The sequence below is a fragment of the Lygodium microphyllum genome, chromosome 10 (genome assembly GCF_053477565.2).
Source record: "Lygodium microphyllum isolate KBCC chromosome 10, Lygodium_microphyllum_v1.1.10, whole genome shotgun sequence".
NCBI lineage: Eukaryota > Viridiplantae > Streptophyta > Polypodiopsida > Schizaeales > Lygodiaceae > Lygodium > Lygodium microphyllum.
Genome location: NC_141144.1, coordinates 129,624,854 through 129,649,943, shown reverse-complemented (window position 1 = coordinate 129,649,943; position 25,090 = coordinate 129,624,854).

The window sequence follows — 25,090 nt, the reverse complement described above, 5'->3', positions numbered from 1 at the left end:
ATCAGAGCCCAGGGGGCTCTAGAGATCGGAGAGCGTGCAAGAGGCAAAGGCTTCAACAGCAAAGAGAAACGATGTCGACTCCGGGAAGCAGTTCTGGCGCATCAGGAAGCGGTGCAGGAGGTGGTGCTGCTGTACCGGCTATTCAAACACTGAGGATTCGTCCACCAACCTTCAGCGAAGGCAAGTTAGATGGTACAAACTACACCTTGTGGAAGTTCAAAATTACAACTATCCTTGATTCTTATGAGCTTCTGGAGACTGTGCTGGGGACTGACGCAGAACCACAGCCTACCCCCGACCCATCAAATCCTAGTGTGATGATTCCTCCGAATGCAGATCTTCTACGAGCTTGGAAACGAAGGAATGCAGATGCATTGTGTGCCTTAGTTACAAGCTGTTCTGACAGTGTTTTGACTCTGATTCAGCATACAACCAAAGCGTCAGAGGCTTGGAATGTACTAAGGAGTCAGTATGAAACACGAAACCAAACAAGGATTCAAAACTTGGAGAATCAACTAGCAGCGGAGAAGTTTGCTGAAGGAGAGACAGTTGAAGCATTCATCACTCGGATTAAGAATCTGCGCGACCAGATGGCTGGCGCTGGGATACAAAAGACTAGCGAAGAGCTAGCTCGGAGGTGTCTTCGGATTTGTCCACAAAAGTTTGATGGACTAGTAACTGCCCTTAATACTCAGGTGAGACCTCAAGCTTTGACTTTTGAGGAGTTTTGTGCATTATTAATGGAGGAGGAGTTGAGGCTGAAAGCCCGAGAAGGAAGCAACAATGGAGATGCTGCATTCTCTGCCAATGCAAAAGGCAAAGGTGTTTCCTCCACCAAAAATGATGGTGACAAAAAGAAAAAGGGCGGCAAGAAGAAGTTTCAAGGAGAGTGCTTCTACTGTAAGAAGAAAGGACATGCGATTGCAGATTGTCGTGTCAAGAAGGCAGATGAAAAGAATGGTACCCTTAAAACTAAAGGGAAAGAGACAGCCAATACGGCTGAAGCAGAGTTGGAATTATTCATGGCGACCATTGAGGAAGTGTGCTCCTCGGCGCAAGAAGAATCTACCACTGACTCTTGGGTGTTGGATAGTGGGGCCTCCCGTCACATGACCAACAAGAAAGGTCTATACAGTTCTATGCAGCCTCTACAAGAATCCATCACTGTGACGGTTGGAAATGATGCTAAATGCCCTGCTGCGGGCACAGGTACTATTTCTTTTGTTGCTGCAAATGGTGAAGTCAAAAAGCTTTCAAATGTGTTGTATGTTCCCGAAATCAGGAGAAATCTCTTATCAGTTGCTGCCATAACTGATCTTGGTCATGAAGTGAGGTTCAAGAAGACAGGTGCAGAAATTATTGATAGTGCTGGCACAATTGTTGGCAAAGGAGAAAGAAGGAACAACCTGTATGAGCTAAGTGCTCTTACAGCCACCGCTGGAGTGGGCACAAGTAAGCTTTGGCATGAAAGGTTTGGACACATCGGATTTGCAGTATTGAAGGAGATGCAAAAGCAAGGTATGGTTGCTCACCTACCTACAATAACTGAATTGAAGGAACCATGTGAAGCTTGTATGATGGGCAAGCAACAGAGAAAGGCATTTCCACAAGAAAGCAAGAATAGAGCACATGCTCCTCTAGAGTTGGTGCATGCTGACTTGTGTGGTAAGATGCCTACACAGGCCTTGGGGGGATCTTCTTATTTTATGTTGATTGTCGACGACTACAGTAGGAAGATGTGGGTGTACTTCCTTCGTGATAAGGCTCAAGCTTTTGGTAAGTTTAAAGAATGGCTAATACTTGTTGAGAATGAAACAGGGAAAAGTGTGAAGAAATTTAGAACAGATGGTGGTGGTGAGTTCAACTCAAAGGAGTTTGAAGGCTTTTGCAAGAGCAAAGGGATCAAGCGTCAATTGACGACGCCTCACACACCTCAGCAGAATGGTGTTGTGGAACGCAGGAATCGTACCATTGTGGAGATGGCAAGATGCATGCTAAAGGGCAAGGGATTGCCTAACCATTTTTGGGCTGAAGCTGTTAATACTGCAGTCTACATTCTAAATCGGAGCTACACAAAGGCTCTCAAGGGAAAAACACCTCATGAGGCTTACACTGGTAAGAAACCATCTGTTTCACATTTCAAAATTTTTGGATGTGAATGTTATGCACATGTTCCAGATGAGAAGAGAAACAAGTTACAACCAAAAAGCAGAAAATGTATCTTCTTGGGTTATAGTGATGAGCAGAAGGCTTACAAGTTATATGACCAAGAGGCAAAGAAGATCATCGCGAGCCGTGATGTGGTGTTCAAGGAGGAGCCGCATACAGTGGAGGAGGAGAAGGCAAGGTCTTCCACTTTATCATCAAGCGAAGAAGTAGTCCACTATGAACCTGTCCCGAGAGCTATCCCTATCCTTAAGGAGGAGGAAGCATCATCTTCAGATGATGAGGAAAAAGTTCACCAACCTGACATCACCCCACCGGAAAAGCCATTGCCGCGCTGGGTGAAGCAGCTCTATGACCACAATAATCCTATGCCTGCATCTGTTGAGGAGAAGGCAGACGGACCAAGGAGGTCTCAGAGAATAGAGGAGCAAAGGAGGGCTTCTGCTCACATAGTCAACATGGCCTTGATGGTTGAGATTATGAGAGAAGTAAAGGAGCCAACTGACTTAGAAGAAGCACTTGCAGATCCATCATGGAAGGCTGCTATGCAGGCGGAGTATGACAGCATAATGAAGAATGACACTTGGGAGCTAGTGGATCGGCCAGCAAAGCGGAAGATTATTGGCACCAAGTGGATCTGGAAGGTAAAGTACAAGGCTGATGGTACCTTAGAAAAGTACAAAGCTAGACTGGTTGCCCAAGGATTTTCACAAGTTGAAGGGTTTGATTTTCAAGAGTCATTTGCCCCAACTGCCAGAATGACCACTATTCGCACGGTACTTGCAGTGGCTGCCCACAAGAAGTGGCCAGTGTACCAAATGGATGTTAAGTCAGCGTTCTTAAATGGTGACCTCAAGGAGGAGGTGTACGTGGCTCAACCACCAGGGTTTGAGGCCCCCCATTCTGAGAACAAAGTGTGTAAACTGAAGAAGGCATTGTATGGGCTGAAACAAGCCCCCAGAGCATGGTACCAGCGGATAGATAGGTTCTTTTTAAACCTAAACTTCAAAAGATGTGCCTCAGATGCTAACTTGTATGTTTACAGGGATGGTAAAAAGTCTGTAGTGATTGTCCTATATGTGGACGACCTTCTTATTACAGGTGACTATGAAGATATGATCAACCAAACTCGAAAGGCTTTGAGTTTTGAGTTTGAAATGACAGACTTGGGCTTGCTGCACTATTGTTTGGGGATTGAAGTCTGGCAAGAGCCAGGAAAGATCTTCATCTCTCAGAAGAAGTATGCATGGGAGATCTTGAAGGCATTTGGCATGACCGAGTGCAAGGAGATAGCTACACCTATGGAGGTGAATGTAAAGTTATCCGTTGAGGATACATCAGCACTAGCAGACATTGGGAGGTATAGGAGGTTGGTCGGCAGTCTAATCTACTTGTGTAACACCAGACCAGATATCAGTTTTGCTGTTGGTGTTTTGAGCAGGTTCTCAAACAAACCTCATGAGAGTCATTGGAAGGCTGGGATGCGGGTGCTCAGATACTTGAAGAAAACTCTTGACTATGGTATCACATACAGTTTCGGAACTTCTCTTGTGGGGAACTGTGACTCAGATTGGGCAGGAGACATTGATTCCAGGAAGTCAGTTTCTGGTTATTGTTTCTCTTTGGGTTCAGGAATTTTCTCTTGGATTAGTAAGAAGCAACCAACAGTGGCATTGTCTTCTACCGAAGCAGAGTACAAGGCAGCTTGTTTTGCTGCATGTGAGGCCGTATGGTTGAGAAGGATTCTATGGCATATGGGAGTGCAGGATGAAGAACCAACTGTGCTGAGATGTGACAATCAGAGTTGCATCGCCATTGCCAAAAATCCAGTGTTTCATGCACGCACCAAACATATAGAGATCCAGTATCACTATGTGCGTGATTTGATGGAGGATGGGATAGTGGAATTGGTCTACTGTCCAACAGAGGAGAATGGAGCAGATATCTTCACCAAAGCACTTACGAAGGATCTGCTTCAAGTTCATCTTCAGAGACTCGGCATTGGGCCGAGGAGATAGTTCACCTATGGGTGGACATTGAGGGGGGGTGTTAGATATGATCAATGCCCCACCCTCATTAGGTGCTACCAATGATCCATGGTGCTCAAAGTTGTAAGGCCCCCATTATGAGGAGAAGCCAAATGTGAGCCCGGACATTGGTTGAGTCCTGACTTGTATATCAGATGAGGTCTATGTGACCGGATGGCAAAAAAAAGGTGACTGTTGTGGGTCTAATCTTTGGGTTAGACGGAGTGGTTAAGCTGGTAGCAACTCGAGGCACATTGCATTGAGTTGCGTGGTAAGGGAGTTAAAAGGGGCCCCTATTGTGGGGTCCGGGGGCCGCGGAAGCGGCCCCTGGCTGGGGGGTCCCAGGGGGGCCAGCGGCCCCCCTGGCGGGGGTCCGGGGGCAGCGCCCCCGGCCCGATGGTAAAGGGAATATTCCCTGGAATATTCCCTGGCCGACTAGTGGAGGCTCATATGGTAGGTCGGTCAGCAGGCCGACCTAACGACCTTCGCGGGCTATAAAAGCTAAACCCCTTCGCAGCCATCTGACACTCATCTTTCACCCAGTCAGAGTTGTTGTTCCAGCTAGCCTTAAGCTCTTCACCTATCTTCTGTCTAGATCGCCATCTAAGCTTCACACAGTGGAAGCGCACGGGTGGACAGAGCCATCTTTGTATCAGTTGTTTGGAGTTAAAGAATTTTACTGATTCTCCTCTTATCTGTTGTGTACTCTCTATCTCTTTCTCAGATTCTGTTCGCTGCGCCGTGTAATATTTTACATGAATTACATTGAACAGTATACCATCATCATTCAACCATGTATTCATTCCACCCAGCGGTCACCAAGGTTGCTTTCTTTATTGGCTTATATCTTTCTTCTTTCTTCTTTAGGGCCAAGGTGGATGTAAGGGCCACATCATAGTTTTCTTCCAATTTATTCTCCAATATTGATTGTGCTTGTCTTGGCTTCTTTGAGAAGGTTTGGATAAAGGTCAAGCATCCCAATAATTGCATCGGTGCACACATTGCCTTGATATAAGTAGCGAGCCCACAACCTGATATGAGTTTCTTAGCCATGTCACTACTTTCCAAGTTGCCCAATAGTCAAAACTTCAACCCCCAACTCTCCACTATGGTGGGTGATGGCCAAATTGTCGTTGCTATTCCAAGATTCTTTTCATCATACTCTGTGTCCTTGATTGCCTTAACTTCTTGTTTTGGTGCTTGAGTTGCCATCTACACAAGGAAACCATTTAGTGTGAAGGCCATATGATTAAGGGAAATGTTTGAATTAAAAATTTGTTCTTTGGTATAAAAAAGGTAGCTATCACTAGCACTTTCAAAATTAGTTTTAGTATCCATCTTTCACTTTAGGTTAATGCAAGGGTGTGCAATACTTCCAAGGATTACGAGGCAAGCCCTGTGGATTTGTTTTGATGTGTGTTTGCTTTTACAAAAAAAAAACATGTATTCTTGCACGTTTAGTTATGGACCAAGTGATATGACACATGGTTAGGCTTGTAAAAACCAATCATAAAAGTGAAAATTATATTCAAATGACGTGTAATGTATCCATGTCAGTGGTGCGTAGGTGCTGACGTGCACTATATAGGCTAGGACATCTACCAAGAAATCTCTAGAACCTGTTCGGGTAGCAATATGAAGGTCTTCCTCATTGACAAGCACGTCTAGTTAAGGGTAAAGTAGGATGTTTTTCTCCATCGGCCTCTTCTGGATCAATGCGAGGACCCAAAATAATCTAAGAGCAACGCAAGTTGGATCATATTTAGAGGTTTTAATTGCATGACATTGACATTGTTTAGCATTGGTCATAATTTGACAACCAATGCATTTCCACCAGGCACATAGAGTGAACCATTGTTACAAGAGCCCATATGTGGGTTTCACAAGTTTATCTAGATTAGCAAGATTCTTAGATGTGGTTTTCATGTAAGTGCGTTTAAAAGAGGCGGTGATTCTTGAAGGGCTTTATCTCATGATATTTGAGTAGTGATCAATTATTTAGCAAGTGATCAAGTTTTGGTGAAGGGTTTGATTTCCTCCCAAGAGCATGGTAGAGATCTCATAGCTTCCATCATGTTATCATCTAAGAGACCAAGGTCTAACCTCTCATAGTTGCGAGAGCAAACAAGGTGAAGAAGTTATCTAGCATTCAAATGCTTGTGATGATATCTTCATCTATTTTTCAAGCTGTGTCAATAGATAATTCTAAAATGGATGGTCTTTTCTAAAGGGCCTTAAGCTAGGAGGTGGATTTGGTTTTGTTCCTACAACTAACTGGTTGCATTGAGGCAATGGGTTGAGTGGTTGTAGGGATGGAATCAGAGTTGAATTTCATGAAAAGAGGTAGGTGGGCCTCTTAAGGGGCAAAGTTAGATGGAATAACATTGTTAGAGGGCCTTACCTCACTATCATTGGCTTATAGTGATGCCGGAGAGGCAACGTGGTTCATGTATCCATATGCAATGGTTATCTTCATAACTCTCTACATGGTTTTGATATGCGAGAGGTCTTGTGTTTGAGCTTTCTTGAATGCCCTTTTACTAGGTGCTAGCTTTTGTGTTCCTTTGAGGTGTGGGAGTCGAGGAATCTACATTTTTCATGTAGAACAATTGAGATTTTATAGATTATATTAGAGCCCATGGGTTTTGTTTTCTAGAGTGCATTTGTGACTTGAGTGGTAAGTGAGAGTGTATAGAATGATTGAGTCTAAAGTGCTTGTGGTATCATGGGTTTGTGATGTGATGGCTTAGGCAACCACATTATAGGTACTGCTAGCAAATTTTTAGGGACCCATCTAGCTCGTTTTTTGCTATGATTTTGGCACCCTTGTCTTCTTGACAAGTATTAGATTACTATGGTGGTTGGTTTGTTTGTTGTAGGAATCCATTTTTGTTGGAGTGTGTTTGGCATAGCAACTATGCTTATTGGCCTTCATTGTTTCATTTATGCTAGGAGCAATTAATTGACTAGGGTATTACTCACCTCCTTGGAGGTTGTGCTGGGTAAATTTATGGATGTCATTGTCTCAATCGAAGAAATCTCAGTTGATCCAGCCAAAGTAAAGGATATCCAAGATTGGCCACCTCATTTTGAATTTCATCATAAAACATGGTGGAGATGGCTTTTTACATATGTCGCTCTATTGTTAGGATTCTCTTGTAAAGACTTCGGATATGGATGATATAGTTACAAAATTTCTTGTCTTTTTTATTGATATTCATGAGTTTGACAATTAAATTATCTGCATAGCCTTCTTTAGAGAATCTCTTGATGAAAAGGTTTTTAAGTGTGTCAAAATCATTGCGATCAACATTATTTAGGCTGGCCACGTTTGCCCTTTTTTCTATGATTAGAATTCGAACCCTTATTCCCATTGACCAAAGTCCCGAAAGTTGTTAGCCTTGTAGACCTATTCAAACAACTCCACAAAGCTACATTGATCATGGCTTGCTTGGCACTTTTCAATATGTTTTATCACTATATGTGTTTTAGTTTGGCTTTATGTAGTGGGTGTTGCACCAAGACCAGTAGTGTTGCCAATTTGGTGCTACTTTGCTCAATGATTGTCGTGTCCACTTAAGGTGAGTTCCACCTCTAAAGCCTCTCTCCCTGTTAGTGTTTCCTCTTAGCCCTGGCTATCTCGAAAATTGCTAGGATGTGCTATTCTATTTCCCTTTATAACCTATTCCCTCACTATTCTTGTGTATAACAACTTGTTGGTTAGTAGATCCCACCTCAATTGTCTCCTCTTCCAAATATGTGATTATGTCTTTTGTTGTCCTTTCATGATATGATATCCTAGTTTGATAATCATATTGTCTGACTAATTACTGAATATTAGAGGAAAAACTAGTAGGGTTGAAATATAAACCATCTACATCTGAGTTCAATGTAGATATAATCATTGTCTCTTCTTGTGCTATTAAAGTTTCAATAAGATGGATGAGATCGAACAAGGTGGAAATAGCTCCTGAATTCTCAGGGAAAGATTGTCCCATCGAGTGTGTCATTCTCTTCCACACTTGGTTCCACCTTTTCTTCAACCAATACATTCTTGGCAAAGCTCCTTGCATTGGGCATGTCTGGCACCATGTCATTAGGTATGAGATCTAACATAGGGACTCCTTACATTCACATGTGATACTTTGGTTACATGAGGCAAACATTGCAAATATGACAAATAAGATATGTGTGTACATTCCATCCAACGATGATCGGTGTAGTTTGATAAGAAAATTAAGAGCCCTCATCATGACAAAGCAAATTCATAGGTGCCGTCGTGCCTGCTATATAAGCAAAAGTAACAACCATGGTAAATGCAAGTATGGATTTTTGTATGCCTCACATGACCAACAATAGACCTTGAAACTCAATGAGATATCTACTATTGTCCTAGAGATGAGCATCGAAATATTGTGCCATATCACCCAATGCTATTGCTCCTCTAGTTGCTATCACTCATTTTTTGAAGATATGCTTATTCTCTCTACCCTTCTAAGCTTGATTAGGGGCTACCTTGGAGCCTTAATTGGCACCCCATTGGTGCCCCCTACATTCCCCATACCCAAGCAACACGTTGTGGCCTGTTTTGACTCTAGGCAACTGGCGTGATGCTTCCAAATTGTACTTGTTTGCTGGTAGTTTCCAACAACCCCATCCTTTGGCTCTCCATGCTTCTTGGTAGCTCATAAGTGATCATTATTACATTTGGATTGCTTAGTTCTCATGCTAAGCACTGATCTTGGTCAGTGGAGATGATTGCCCCCCATTAGTTTGGTGGCTGGAAATTTTAGACAGAAGGATGGAAAACAGGATAGCACATACTCTTTAGTGTTTAAATACCTTTGGATTATGCTTATGTGGTGGCTACTTGATGCCTATTGATGCTAAATGGTTGGGGATGTATGCCTCTTGTTTGGACATGCTTTTGGGACTGTTTTGAGTTCATCTTTGGCTCAGTTTGCAAAGAAATTGGTGGCTATAATTAACAGGTTGAAATCTAAAATTTTATAGGTATCTCATGTCTTGACTTGATAGTGGTAATTGGTCATGTCTGTTTGATGCAAACACATGCCTACTGATACCAAAACAATGTGGGATGTTATGTCCATGGTTAGAGATCATTTTGGGCCGGTTTTAGTAGGGATTGTACTAAGTTTAACTATCATTTTGGCTACTGTAAATAGTAAGGCTGAATGCAAACTTGATAGTGTATGCTTTATGTATTGGTCCCAGACTTGATTTTGGGTGTTCTAGATGATGTTTTGATGTCTATCTTGGATGGCACATACTTGGAAATGGTTTTGGAGATGTCTCATGCTTGATGTAGAGGTTGAAAATCTTGCTCTTGGCTGTAAGAAATTTGCAAACAACATGGTTATATTTGCAAGTGGCTCTTGACACAACTGTATGCTTTCAGTGAAGCTTCTAGGCAAGCTTTTGGTACTGATATAAAGTGATATGCTTGTGCAATGATTGAATACATGTTGTGCCTCATTTATAATCTGAAAATAGATCATTTTTTGCAAACATTTGATGTGCACAGTGAACAACAAAGACCTTTTGTAGACAAATTGGTACCTACATTTGTCTGATGCTATTTGGGGATGTCTGCATGCATGCTACTGATTTGAAATGTCATTGTCATGCTGAAATATGATCAGTAACCAAAACTGAAGGTTTGAAAGTAGAGTGCAAGTTGGTTTTTTGCATCCCTTCTTGGTCACTCGTTTGACTAATTAGGCTTGTTCTCTTGCCATTTTGAGCTGCAATCATGGCTGGCAGCAGTGATAGCAGCAACCTACTACACATCAAGAAGCTTAAAGGGGCACATAACTTTGCGATCTGGCAAAAGCAATGCTACAATGTCTTGGTGCAAAAGAAACAGGTGAAACCTATCAAGACAAAGGGAATATGACCAGCGGATATAGCACAAGACAACTGGGATGATCTTGATAAGCTTGCTCACTCAACCATTGAACTTTCAATTTTTTATGCTTTTGTTGTTTAACATAGAGGGATTGGACTTTGCCTATGCTATGTGGATGAGACTTGAAGAGTTGTATGCTTAGAAGAGTGCTCCAAGTAAAGTTTATTGGCTAAAGAAGTTAATGGATCTCCACATGAAAGAAGGTACTGCCATGTTTGCACACCTTAATGAGTTTAATTCCATTTTTAGCCAGCTAGTTACCTTGATGTTCAATATTGATGATGAGTTCAATGCTACTTCCTGATTATGTACTATACGTGAAAGCTGGGATACTTTTAAGATAGCCATGAGCAACTCACATGCTATGCTGATATACTATAATGTAGAAAGTTCTTTGCTAATGGAAAAGATGAATCGATAGAACAATGCATCCAGCAAGTCTTCCAATGCTTTGCATTGTGGAAGCTTTCACTCAACCGCCAAGACCCACGGACTGCTTATTGTTTCAAGCGTTTCAAGCCGAGCACTAATGGCTACCTCTCACATAGCCGACGCGCCATCCATATCTATGGGTGTAGTGAGCTTACCTCCATACCGATTGAGTTACCTCCTCTCTCGCACACTCCGGTAGCTCCACGATCCAAGTGAAAGCTTCAAGCAAGCTCCATCCTCAAGCTCCACGCTCCAAGCTCCATCGCCACGAGCAAGACAAGATAAGAGAATAGAATAGAAGAAGAGAGGAGAAGATGGAGAGCTTCTCGTCCACGATCCCTCACCCTCACACACTCACTCCCTCTCTCAAGCACAAGCTCAAGCAAGTAAGAAGAGGAAGAAGAAGAAGAAGAGGAGAGCCACTTTTGGCCACACACAAGAATGAGCTTCTCATTCACTTTTCAACTTTATATACAAACCCTTAAATCCCTTTTGGATGGTCATCCCCTTATCCCCTTTTTTACATGGCTAGCCATGGCCTAGGCCCTTTTTCCCATTGTCCTTCTATCTTCCTAGCTTCCTTTCCATCGCCCATCTACATTTACAGATTGCACAGGTGAGAGCTCGGCGCTTCTTAAATTAAATCATGATGCGCTTGCACTCTTTGACAAAAGTATTGACTTGCGCTTTTCCTTGTGCGCCTTTCTCCCTTATTTAGGACTTTTCTGTGCTTCTTATGTTTCTAGATTTTCCTTGTGCACCTTTGTCTTCCGTTTCACTTTGCCTTGGCCTTTGTCTTCTGTTTTAGCTTTTCCAAATTTTCCACCTTGTTCGTCTACCGGTTAACATTACCCCCTGCCTAGATGAGTGCCAGTCCCATGGCACTCACCGTCATAGGTAGCAGGCTTTGGCATGCACTGAAGACATGGGTGGAAGGGACATCGGTGGTTGCTGTGGAGGAGTGTTGGTGGTAGTGTAGAGGAAGATCGTTGGGGGCACGTTGGTGGCCTAGGTGGCTGGTGGTAGGGTTGTTGGAGTTGGTGGTAGGACTGTTCTTTGTTGGGGATTACACTAATGGCCAACACAAGTGTTGGTTTGTTGGGGATTCTGCATATGACGATTCTTGGTGGGCTTGCACGACGATAAAGGATAAGAATTCAAAGTTGGGTGTCGATGAAGAGCAAACGATACTTTCATTGGAGTCTTCAATACCTGCAATTGAAAACCTCTCATAGGTGGTCTCTCCCTAAGGGTAGTGCTAGTCTTCTCTATCGTGCACAAGACATAGTTCAATTAGTTTGGGAGACAGGTCGAACTCTAAGCAAGTTGAGAGTATTGTCCTGCACTTGAGGACCCAAACTATGCATATATTTCGGTGCAGATATTATGTGAGTGCTCGTGCATACTTAGATATTATGTAGTTAGAAAACCACGTGCTGGTTTCTCGTAACAATGTGTGGATGAAGCAAAGTTGTCTATGTCAAGCTCCCTACGTATGTCCTGCCCTTGATGTGCCCTGAACAATTGTGGGTGATGCTAAAGGGCTAGGGGGCTAGGGACGGAGCCAGCCAACCAAGGTCACTGGACGTACCTAATTTGAGGATCCCTAGGTGCTGTGCTATGATCGTGGGTGCTTCATATCTTTTCCTTTTTTTCTTTTCTTTTCTTTTCTTTTCTTTTCTTTTTTCCTTTTCCGTTTTCTTTTTCGTTTCCTTTTCTTGTTCTTTTTTCTTTCTTTCTTTCTTTTTTTGGACTTGCCTGCGTACAAGCGTTGCAATATGTTGAGGCTATCAGCCTTTCAATGGGTTGGGAAATGTCAAGTTTCGAAGGCTCAAGAAATGGATATTACAGTGATGATTGTGCCCTAGCCTCGTTGTTAGAGAAACAGTCGTTGAGATGGGGAGATACACTTGAGATATTGCAACCCTCTTTGGAATGTGCGATGTTGGTACAATTGGGGTAACAATTGCTGTGAGTGCCCGGCACAAAGTGTAACCTAGAAAGAGGAAGTGGTTAAGATTATGCTTTGGGCCATGCGACGTGGGCACTCTCACAGGTGACTTTTGCTTTTGGCAGCGTGGCTTTGTCACGGCTCTTTGTGGGGTCGGTGGTCTTGCAGTGACTTGGGCATTGAACACTTTCGCACAAAGACCTGCGTCATCCTGCATCCACTTGTCACTTCATGAGAGTACATGCACGGCATATGTCGCAACTATAATAAACCAGTGCAATGCAAGGAGACATCACTTATCTGAATTCCATGGTGTTGGCTTAGATACTTATCACCTGCGCTTGATTAGCTTTTTCTTTTGCTAAAGATGTGAAAGATATTAAACGCAAATATGAAAAGTTTGTACAATTGGGGAACATGTCAGCACTTAACCATTTAAAGACAAAAAGTCATGGCCAGGTAGCATTTGATAAGCCTTTTATACAACATGAGGCTACTCTATTATTTGTACGAGGCGGGGTGAGTCTGGGTGGTTGGGCGACTAAGGTTGTAATGGTGAGGGGCTCCTGTGAGGCTGGGCGGGGAAAATGTCGGCCGGGACATGAATGGTGTAGTCCCTGGCCGCAACTGTTTCTAGAATGCTTTTAAACATTACATCAAATTCCTGCTTGTCTCGAGATGCCCTGTCCTCTTTTGAGCACCTGGTGCCCGAGCGTCTGGTGGGAGCTTGCACGACCGGCGTTGCCATGCCCCATGTGCTCCCTTGAGCTTCTATTCCCCTGGCCTAGGGATTTTTTGGCCTACGTCCGGGGCGGTGTTACTTGGGACCTCGTTTCTTTGCATACCTTTTAAGGGTAGGTACGTAGCGTTCCAGAGGAGGAGCTTGTGCTACATGCTCCCTTCGACGGCGGATAGTGTCCTTATAAGCCAGCTGCAGTGGGTGCTCCATGTCGGCTACCGTAGGGAGACCTACAAAATGCAAACCAAGGATTAGGTCTTGAGGCAGGATAAAACTATTCGCATGGAAGGGCTTATACAGTGGGTTATCAAGCGCATATGATGAGGAGGGGAGAGGTGAGGCATGCACTGTTTGTTGTAGAGGGATGGCCCCCATGATGATGTTCATTTTACCTCTAGCCATTAGCAGATCTTGGCTTATGCCAAGTTGCGTGGACTGGTTTTCATGGAGTGCAGCAGGGCTCATCCCTGGAAGGATAGACTGAAAAAGGAGAAAGGTGTATAGAAAGGGATGATGCCCCATCTACACCATCAGAGATGTTGATCAGAGCTTCGTATGGCGATAATGAGGGTTGCATGTCCTCCTCCTGGAGGCGAGAATGGTCACACGACTTCTCAATGTGTGGTGAGAGGAGGATCTGAGGAGCTCATCCTGTCAAACCCAACTCTTCTCCCTGCGCTTGACTATCATTGCTTGTGTGTGTTGATCTTATCTATACACGGTCACAAAAGTCATTGGTTATTTATATACATATTTACAAATCCATGTCACTTCACGAGGATAAAAACCAATTGCAAAACTCGGGATTGTACTGGAGTGTGGCACATGCATCCAGTACTCGTGGTAGCCTTCTTAATAACATTAGCTATTTTCCAATGTCAAGTATCATGGTACCTTGTCCAAGTCTACTTGCAACATGTAGCTCCTCCTCAGTGAGAACCTTATCAGCCAAAGAGTTCTCTTGGCTAGTTCCAGCTAAGTCCGTATCCCGAATGGCAGTTAGCACTCGAAAGGAAGTTGGCGCCACATAGGTTGGGTCTCTTTGAGACCGCCATTTGGCCACAATCGCTCTTCTGAGACTGTCATGATTTGGGCTCCTAGTTCGACCATTGCAACATGGTTTTCAAACCAACGTTTCTCAAATTGACTTTGACCCTCCGATTGTCGCTTTAGTTGCTCTATCTCTAAGAGATTTGGTTGGTAGAGCACATCATTGAATGTTACAGTTAAGCGTAGTTCATCGGCTTCCTTGTTAGAGATGAGTCGCATGTGTTCATGCAAGAGCCTGTCATAGTGCTCGTTAAGATGTTCTTGCTCTTCCCAGGATAGGGAAAATGGCAAGTATTCTCCAAGCTGCTCCTTAGGGAATGCGCCCATGTCCGCAAGGACGTAGACACTTGCGAACACCTAAAGCTTAGCATCCAACTCAGTTAAGCATTTTGCGACACTTCTGTGTTCAACGAGGGCTTGCTCAGTTGCTATCTCATGTAAGGTTCTAGGAGTTTGCCTAGGTTTTAGTATAGCTGGGGGCTCAGACCTAAATGAGCAAGATTGGTCAACGCTAGGATTTCTTATGGTCTCGGGGTTTCCATGTTTCTCCTAAGGCTTTGTTATCACGTCATGGTTCTCCTTGGATGTGACTGCTATAAATTTGTCACCCTATTGTGACAGCGTTGTATCCACTCTTGATTGGTCAATGCGAATTCTATTGTCGATGGATTGAGTGTTGAAAGCAACCATTGATGGTAACGACTGCTTTGATTTTTCAGAGCACATGGATGTGTCTGAGGTTTCACCGCTATTAGGAGAGACATCAATGGGTTCATTGGTGGATGGACTTGATGCTTTATTCCTCAGCTCTCCAGCGCTCTTGGTCTCAATGTTCTTGGGGTCCACAACAACCTGTAACTACTGTTGTTCTCGTTGTTTTCTCCTCTTTTTCTTGGTCAGTGAAGGTGCATAACTTAACGACTCAGGACTCTAAACTAGGTCAGCCGTTGATGTGCTTGGTTGGGCCTTAGCTTTCCCCTTCTCTGGCGTGTCCTCGTGGGACGTAGTTGCACCCTGCTGAACAGCCTTGCTAGGTTGATTGGTCAGATGCGTCATCTCCTTGGCCACATCTTTGAGAGGTTTCTCGTCAAGCCTTGGCTTTAGGTGCTTTGTAAGTGCTGGAGTTGTCAAGGATACTAGTTGCGGCACCTCCTCCATAGGTGTACTGCTAAGGACACGCTCCGCAAGGGGCATTGTCACGGCCAAGGGCTATGACTACTGTGATCCCTGATTGGAAGTAGTAGTGGCTAGTCCAGTGGGCTGGCTACTCTTGGTGGATTGCAGTATCAAGTCCCTAGGGCGATCGGAAGTGGTCATGTCTTTTGTTGCCCTTTGAGCATTCACTTGTGTAGCTCGAGCATGAGTTGATTTAGTCACATTAGGGTGCACAGGCATATCCTTGGGCCGAGAGCTTCGGATGATGTCATGTCTCACCTCTTGGACATTTGAAAACTTAGATGGAGATAGAGATTGGGATTGAGCAGCTGCACTTGATGACTGCTATTGTGCTTCCTGTGTCCGTTTAGGGAAAGAGGGTGTAGGAGACTTGGGACTCTTAAGTGGCTCCGACACTAGCTGGAAGATTTGCTCATGGCTGTTAGATGATTTTACCATTTGCTTGCCATGAGCAATGTTGTGTTTAGGATGCCTGCTATCCTCTTGGGGAATCAAAGGCTCCTGGGGCACTAGTGGCTTTTGCATATCCTCAACATCTGATATCTACTTGTCAAGCACGCTAGGCTGAGGATCTACCCTCCGATTGGTCCCGTTTGGTTTCTTGATTTCAACCGTGAGGGGCTCGGTCACTCCACTATTGTTGACTCGAGACTTGGTTTTTCGTTTAGATCTCCTCCTACGCTTCTTTGCTCTTGATACGATTTGGTCTTCAGTTGACAAAGGAGGTTTAGCAGGGGGTTTTGGCACCCAAATCCATCGGTTACCTGCATAATACCCTTGAGCACGTAGCAATGCTTTGGATATCCATCGTGGTGTTGTGCTGACCCTCCATCGATGCCTTTGTCTATAAGGTTTGGGCTTCTTTTGGTGGGGTCTTCTATTATATATGTAAGTCCAAAGGCCGTCCTTGGCATTGTCTCCTGACCTTCTTGTTTCAGGCATGGCCTCACTCACTAGTTCTTGTTGTTCGACCTGTGCTTGTGTCAACTCTTCCAACAAGTCCTTGCTCTCGTTAGAAGGCTTGACTGTTATGTCAGCACCTTCCTTGCCTTTCCGTTGAGGTTCGATGAGGTCACCCTTGCTAAAGGTTGTGACTATCCTCACACTCGGTACTGTCAGGTGTATCCTCTGTGCTACATAGTCGGCCTAACACTTGGTCGCCCTTTTGAAGGGTCTTCCAAGGAGGGTTCCCTTCTCGCAATTAGCACTATTTGGAGAAACATGAAATAGGATAGGCAAGCTTTCAGTTTCAATTGTCGCAAGGATTTTGCACTTCCCTATGAGTGCTTTGTTGAGATTCAGCAATCACACTCACTAAACAGCCTCTTTGTATGGAGCTTCAAGGCCAAGGACATGCAGACTAACCTATCCCATATGCACAGTGGTGCCTACTCCAGTTTCCTACTTTCCTATAAAGCATTGTACTTGCTTCCTTTTCTTAATGCAATGATAGTACTCTTTTCTTTTCAGTGAAGTGTCATTGTCATTGTCCACATACACAAGATTGTGTTTATGAGTCCAAGTCTCAATCTTGGAACCTAATTCACTTGTGTAACAAACAGTGTCTTTGTCTTCTCCATCATGAGTCCACACTTCTCTTTCCATCCACCATAACTCACTGCCATGTCCTAGATCCCGTATCTCTCACATGGTATCAGAGCGCAATCGGGCATGGCCTAGCTCATTTCACTCCTCTCTCAACTCCTCTTTACTTAAGTCAGCTCAAGTCCCCAGCTCAATCCCAGCTAATGAGCTCATTTCTCAACTCTATCTCCACTTGACCTGTGGTAGCCATAGCCAAACCTGCACCCTGCCTCCGTGGAGCTTCTTGATCTCCCTCCACAGGCAATATTTCAACACGCTCTCTTCTGGAGAAATGTTCCTTGACTCAGGGTGTTGCCTCCTGTCACTTCAAACACCAACATTGGTGACCTACAGCTCCAGCATTGCGTGATTCATCAGTCGTAGTCCAGAAACAGCGCCTTCTGTTCGTACAGCCTCATGTCCATCTGCGCAGCGTGATTCGTCCTGGGTCTTTAGGGCTTTTGAAGCCTATCACTTAGGCTATCTCCAGCTTGAATCTTGAGGCATATGGTTCAGGCTATGAGCTGGAATCTCAGAAAAACCAATCGTGTAGAAACCCTAAAAAAAAGACCACCATAGCTTTTTGAGCTCAAGCTCATCTCTCACTTCACTTTCTCTCTCCTGCCACTTAAATCAAGGAGGGGAGATCTCACTAAGCTACTAAATTTCTCAACAAGACAAGCATCAAATCAAGGAGGGGAGATCTGTGAAGCATTTGAAGAACCATTGAAGATTTGAAGACTCAAGGAAGAAGATACAAACATAGTGTCCAGTGACACTCATCTAGTGCTCTTAGCACTTGTGTCTTGTGACACAACCAACTTTGCTGCAAACTGAGAATTTTGGAAACCGATTTGCTGCTGATCTTGCAACCTCAACATGGGAAAAGACTCTTCAAATGCTCGATTCAAAGGAGTCGGGTTCCACACTTGGCAAACCCCCATCAAGCTCATCTTGATGAAGAAGGGTCTTTGGGCCATCACAAATGGCAAAGAGAAGAAACCCCGAGATACGGACCTTGCAACTACTTGGCAAAAGAATGATGACAAAGCCCAGGCCATTATCAAACTGGAGCTAGACGACAGTTATATCCACCATGTGGATAACTGTGAGACCTCACAGGATACATGGAAGAGAATTGACACCTTGTTCGGTGCACAATCTAAATCATCAAAGTATGGTCTCCTGATTGAGTTCTTCAGGCTTGAAATGAAGTCCAGCACATCACTTGCCACACATCTAAATTATATGGAAGGACTCCTAACCCAACTTGCAGGAATCAACATTAAAATGGACGAAGATGTTTGCGTCGGTGTTCTATGTAAGAGTTTGCCTCCTGAATATAATAATGTATCAACAACTTTAATCAACATGCCAAATCCTGAACTTGTTGATATCCAGGCATCACTGTTAGAAGAGGAAAAGAAGCTAAAAACTAAGGAAGAACCAAGTACCTCTAGAGATGAGCATGCATTATATGTTGACAACAGGTACAAAGGCAAGAAGGATTAGCTCTTCTGTGACTTCTGCAAAAGGATCGGACACACCGAGAAGTTCTGCCATGCAAGAAAGAGATCCCAAAAGGCCTATCTAGTCGCAGTCAAAGAAGAAGAAGAAAATAGAGCAAAGGAAGAAGAAGAAGAAGAAGAAGAAGACCACCAAGAGAAGGACAAATCTCATCAGTCCTTCTATTCAGATAGACTTTTTTAGTTTTGTATTTCCTTGCCCTAATGCTTCCTGCCATAAGCTTTGTAAACTCCTCATGTAACTTGGCATTACAGTCCCTGTACACTTTGTGAGGCCCCTGTTACAGCCTCTGGATGTCCATCATGTTTTGGTGCCCACACTTAGTCTTTTCTGCAACAGCCTCTGGTGTCTACCATGTTTGTGGTGTGCCCACACTTTGCAGGTGGTTCTCATTACAGCCTCTACACACTTTGTGCCTTTCTAGTTGTGATTGAGGAGGGGTGTTGAGATTCAGCAATCACACTCACTAAACACCCTCTTTGTATGGAGCTTCAGGGCCAAGGACATGCAAGCTAACCTATCCCATATGCACAGTGGTGCCTACTGCAGTTTCCTACTTTCCTATAAAGCATTGTACTTGCTTCCTTTTCTTAATGCAATGATAGTACTCTTTTCTTTTCAGTGAAGTGTCAGTGTCATTGTCCACATACACAAGATTGTGTTTATGAGTCCAAGTCTCAATCTTGGAACCTAATTCACTTGTGTAACAAACAGTGTCTTTGTCTTCTCCATCATGAGTCCACACTTCTCTTTCCATCCACCATAACTCACTGCCATGTCCTAGATCCCGTATCTCTCACATGCTTGTGGGTGTCCCCTGTAAGGGCTAAGAGTTGCATTAGTTGGTGTGAGCTTTGGTTGGCCTAGTAGGGTCCATGTTTCATAGGTCAAGACATTAAAATCTGCTCCTTCATCAATCAGAGCATCAATAGTATGCTCTCTTTTCGCGGTGAGTTTGACCCTAAGATAAGCAGGTGGTACTCTGTCTTCATCTTCTGGGTCTTGGCTTGTAAATTTAAGCCTTCTAACAAATGCCCTTGAGTCCCCAACTGCACGACTAGATGTGGATTCTCCACTGGTGTCTTGGATCATCAGTGCAGTGCTATTCAAGGAGCATCTATCATAAGGACTATCATATCTAGTCATTCTCACTATTGTAGCTTGATGTTATTGATTTTCGCTTTGACTAGATGCAGTTCAAATGCAACACGTATGTGTTTTTGTAGTGTGGCCTTTTTGCCCTTGTTGGCTAGATGGGCCCATTGAGGTTCTAGTGTCTCTATTTGTCTCTGTTCGAGTATGGTCTTTTGGTTGCTCTTTTGCAAGTGAGAATCCATGCTCGTGTAGAGCCATTACTACATCAGGGTCCAATTTGGAGGACCTATCATGGCACGCATTTTCCCTCCAACCTGCTTAGGGGAGGTGCGGAGGTGGTAGAGCCCCCTCTGTGGGGGTCCGAGGGGAGTAGTCCCCCCAACCCGCAGGGCCGTTACGGTAAACACCATGCGTAATTTCGAGGACCGTTTATAGCCAAATTATGAACTGATCTATGATATGGCTTCGGCTCTATATGGTCTCTCGGTCAGTTTCAGGGTCTACAGGTTAAAATTTGAAAAAATCTAAATTCGGCCCAATAGGTCCGAATTGCAAGGGCCGAGTGCCCGATTCGAACCGTCCGAGGGCCGAGTGGAAAGGGCCGAATGTAACTGGTCCGAATGTCAAATTTAGCCAGTTTGAGTCTAGTTGTCCGCGGGCTGAGTGGGCCGAGGACCGAGTTAGGTGGGCCGAGTCAAGTGGGCTGAGGCCGAATTCCACAGTTGGTCCAAATGATCAATTGGGACGGGCCGAGCGGTGGATGTGGGCCGACGGCCGAATGGCCAAGCGATCCAAGGGCCGATTCTGGGACTCGGCCCAGAATCGCTGTCACTCGGACACGCCCAGCACTACGCGTTTTTTCGCCGAGACTTCACAAAATTTGTCGCGCTAAGCGTTGGAGGAGGCCTTCCCACTGGTCGAGCAGCTGCAGATCCAACCTACTCATGTAGAGGAAGGTGTAGAATGACCTGGGCTGGGCAAATAACTCCCAGATGGCCAGATCGAAGCGGATCCACTCAATGAAGCTTTCTTCCTCTCTCCTGCTCTCCTAAAACCCTGCAATGCACAATGTGGCCTTTCTTGCCACTCTTGGCCCCTTACCATCCTGTCTAAGCCTGCACTCACCTTAATCTTGCTTCCCTTACTAACATTTAACCCAAAATTTCATTTCTTGCCCTTCTTTTCCCTATTTCAGCCTGTTATACAGCAACAGAAAACCCTACTATTTGCTCCAACGTTTTTCTCCTATCCTTTCCAAATGCAAGAAAAAACTATAAGGAAAATACCTACACTACTCCATCATGCTTTCCCAATTTCAAAACAACAAAAACCTACTTGCTAAGGAGATCGAATACCTCTTTAAACTCCCTCACTTCCTACCTATCTAACTCAAGCACCGGTTCAGGAAAAACCCTACTTCAATGCTTGAGTCGAAGCACGCAAGCGCTCAACGCTTGAATCCGTTGGTCTCGGCAAACGGAACCAAAATTTGGGAGCTTTCACTCAATCGCCAAGACCCACAGGCTACTTATTGTTTCAAGAGTTTCAAGCCGAGCACTAATGGCTACCTCTCACATAGCCGACATGCCATCCATATCTACGGGTGTAGTGAGCTTACCTCCATGCCGATTGAGTTACCTCCTCTCTCGCGCACTCCGGTAGCTCCATGATCCAAGTGCAAGCTTCAAGCAAGCCCCATCCTCAAGCTCCACGCTCCAAGCTCCATCGCCGCGAGCAAGACAAGAGAAGAGAAGAGAAGAGAAGAAGAGAGGAGAAGATGGAGAGCTTCTCCTCCTCGGTCCCTCACCCTCACACACTTACTCCCTCACACTCTTACACTCCCTCTCTCAAGCATAATCTCAAGCAAGAAAGAACAAGAAGAAGAAGAAGAAGAAGAGAGCCACTTTTGGCCACACACAAGAATGAGCTTCTCATTCACTTTTCAACTTTATATACAAAACCCTAAACCCATTTTGGGCGGTCATCCCCTTATCCCCTTTTTTACATGGCCGGTTGTGGCCTAGGACCTTTTTCCCATTGTCCTTCTATCTTCCTAGCTTCCTTTCCACCGCCCGTCTACATTTACAAATTGCACGAGTGAGAGCCCGACGCTCCTTAAATTAAATCATGATGTGCTTGCACTCTTTTACAAAAGTATTGACTTGTGTTTTTCCTTGTGCGGCTTTCTCCCTTATTTAGGACTTTTCTGCGCTTCTTGTGTTTCTAGATTTTCCTTGTACGCCTTTGTCTTCCGTTTCACTTTGCCTTGGCCTTTGTCTTCTGTTTTAGCTTTTCCAGATTTTCCACCAAGTTCATCTACCGGTTAACATGCATACTAAAGGCAAGTCTTAGCAGAAGGGAAAATCTAACAATAAAGAACACAGTAAATCTTATGGGAAAGATGTAGAGTGCCATCATTGTGGCAAGAAGGGTCACTTCAAGTGTGCCTCTACAAATGGAAGAAAGAGAAAGGAAAGGGTAAGAAGACTGACGATAGCAAGGATGAGAAGAAGGATAGTTGGCAAGCAAAGAAGAGTAGTGTCAAGATAGAAGAAGTGACTGTAGTCAACCATGAGAGTGACAATGATAATGACTGAAAGGGAAGTAGAACCCAGGAGGAAGAAGCTTAGTGCTAAGAGCTATGGCGAATGGAGAGCAAGACCAAGAGAGAGAGAGAAAGAAACTCAAAGTGGGAACTCCAACAACCACAATGTGTGGTCGGGCCTTCCTTTATTCAAACTGTTACTAAAATAATAAAGAATAAGTGACTATGACAGGCGCCCGCCACCTGCAGTGTGTAGTGGCGGGTACTATCAGTGTAGTAAAGTGTAGTAATACATGGGCGGCTAGGCGGAGATGCCTTTACCCCCAACAACCTCCCACTTAAAGGCGAATCTACCCTAGTGAGAGAGAAAAGAAAAGAAAAGACAGTAGTACATGTACACATGTACAACACAATGAGGAAAAATACATCATCTCATCCAACGCCCATCGATCTCTTGAGGAAGGCAAAACGCTCTGTAGTGAGGCTCTTCGTGAGCAAGTCTGCAGGATTATGCTCAGTCGAAATCTTGACAAGGTCAACAGAGCTGTCCTCAACGACCTCGCGAATGAAGTGATACCTCACCTCAATATGTTTCATCTTCGCATGGAAGACTGGATTCTTGGCCATTCTTGGCCAATTGAATGGCACTCATAGAATCTGAATGCAGTGTAGGCATATCATCTGTCATACCAAGGTCTGCAATCAAACGGCCTAACCAATTAGCCTCCTTGCAAGCCTTTGTGGCTGCAATATACTCGGTCTCTGTAGACCTATGAGATCACAAGAATCAAAATGCGAACAATCGTTACCAAACTTTTTATGCATGTTTCTAGTTTGCCTACCATACAAACAATGATCACAAGAATAAAAATGCAAAGAATCAAAAGGCGGAAGATACTGCAAAGCACGGAGCATTTTCATTCCTTTAAGAGACATATGCCCCAAATGAGCATGCCAAAGGGATACATGGGGAAATAGAACCCACAGACAAAACATGATCCAATGTAGCTCCAAATACAAGTAAGGGATAAAGGCTGCCAGATTTGGCACCTCTTGCTAGTACAAGCCTGCCACAAGTAATCTTCCATGCAGAGTCTCTAAAGGACACAAAATACCCTGCATCTTCAAGCTGTCCAGCTGACGTAAGACTGCGAGTCAATGCAGGTATATGGCGTACATCATGCAAAACAAAAGAACTTTCAAAACGAAACTGCAATCTAACATCTCCAATGCCCACAATGTCAAGAGACATGTTATCACCAAGACACACAGAACCAGACATAGTACGATAGGTATGAAACCAATCTCTACAAGGTGTCACATGAAAGGACGCACCCAAATCCAAGAGCCAACACTGGGCATACATGGAATGTATCTCAGAAGTCTGTAAGCCATCGCATGAAGAAGTTGCAAGTGTGTAATCATCATCTGAATCAGCGGCCTACATAACATTAACCTCTTCTATTTTCACATTGGAATTTGCAGGTGCAATACTGCGCTCAGAAGGCTTTTCATGCACTTTTTCTTTCCCCTTTTCCTTGCGCTTATCATCGCACATTTTATGGTACTACGGCCTAATATGTCCTGCTTTCCCACAATAATGACACGTAAGATCAGACTTCTGTCCACGGGACTTACTGTGACCACGTGACTTGGACCTGGACTTCTGAGAGTCCCTGCCCTTATGATCATTATCATGCCTGCCATTTTTGCCACCTCTAACGGTCAATGCATGTGAAGAGAGGGAAGCATAATTATTTCTCCTGTTGATTGCCTCAGTCAATAAAGCACTCTCAACATCTTTGATTTTCAGCCCATCAAGCTTGTTCGTGCATATGGCAATATGAAATACATCCCATGATTCTCAAGCAAGGTGCCAAGCAGAAACAACAGGTGCAAGTTGTCTTTGAACTCAATACCATGTGACAACAGACTCTTCATGATAGCATGAAACTGACTGAAATGAGATGAAAGGGAGGTCCCCTCCTTCAGGCGAAGGTCCATTAACTGCTTCATCCAATACATCTGTGACGCAGGACTCTGCTGCACATAAAGTTCCTGAATCTTCTCCCATAAATCCCATACAATCTGATTCTCATCTTCAACAATATTATGATGGACCTCTTCTGAGAGTGACAAGATAATGCGTAGCTCATCAACTTCCATCCAAACTTGAGCATCCATATCCTCAGGTTTAGCACCCTTGAAATGCAATGGTCTAATCTACAACTTCTGCACCAAAACCTAATCTGGGACTTCCAATACCCATAGTTGGTACCATCCAACTTGGCAATGTTAAAGAGAGATGTGTCTTTCAGATGACTAGCCATACTGTCCCAAATCAAAGCAAAAATGCAAAATTGCATGTTGTTGTAATTCGCAAAAAATGCACTAAAACCACTGCTAAAACTGGCTGAAAGAGTGGATATCACCAAGAGAACCACATGTCCACTAAATATGACCAAGATAACATCAAACATTAAGCATTATCCTCATACAAGTGCTTGAACTCTATAGATTTCAGCTTACTAGAATAAATTACATCAGTACGTAAAACTATCCCAAAGTGAAGCAATCATTGATACATATGTCACTGCAACTGCCAGGTAGCAAGATACAATCCAACAGTGGAGTGTCAAGGGGCAAGAAGGTACCAGGAACTATCAAACCAATAACCTGTTAGGCAAGATACATCTCATAGGTCTAGAAATCATGCATGTAATGGGTCTCGGGGTAAGAGAAGAGACCAAGCACAAGCACAACTGATACGCAAGAAGCTCAATGCATAACCATCCAAGATACATACAAAACTGACAAACCTATGACAAAGATAGGTGCCTGCCCTAATAGGCATATCAAATCAGCCCAC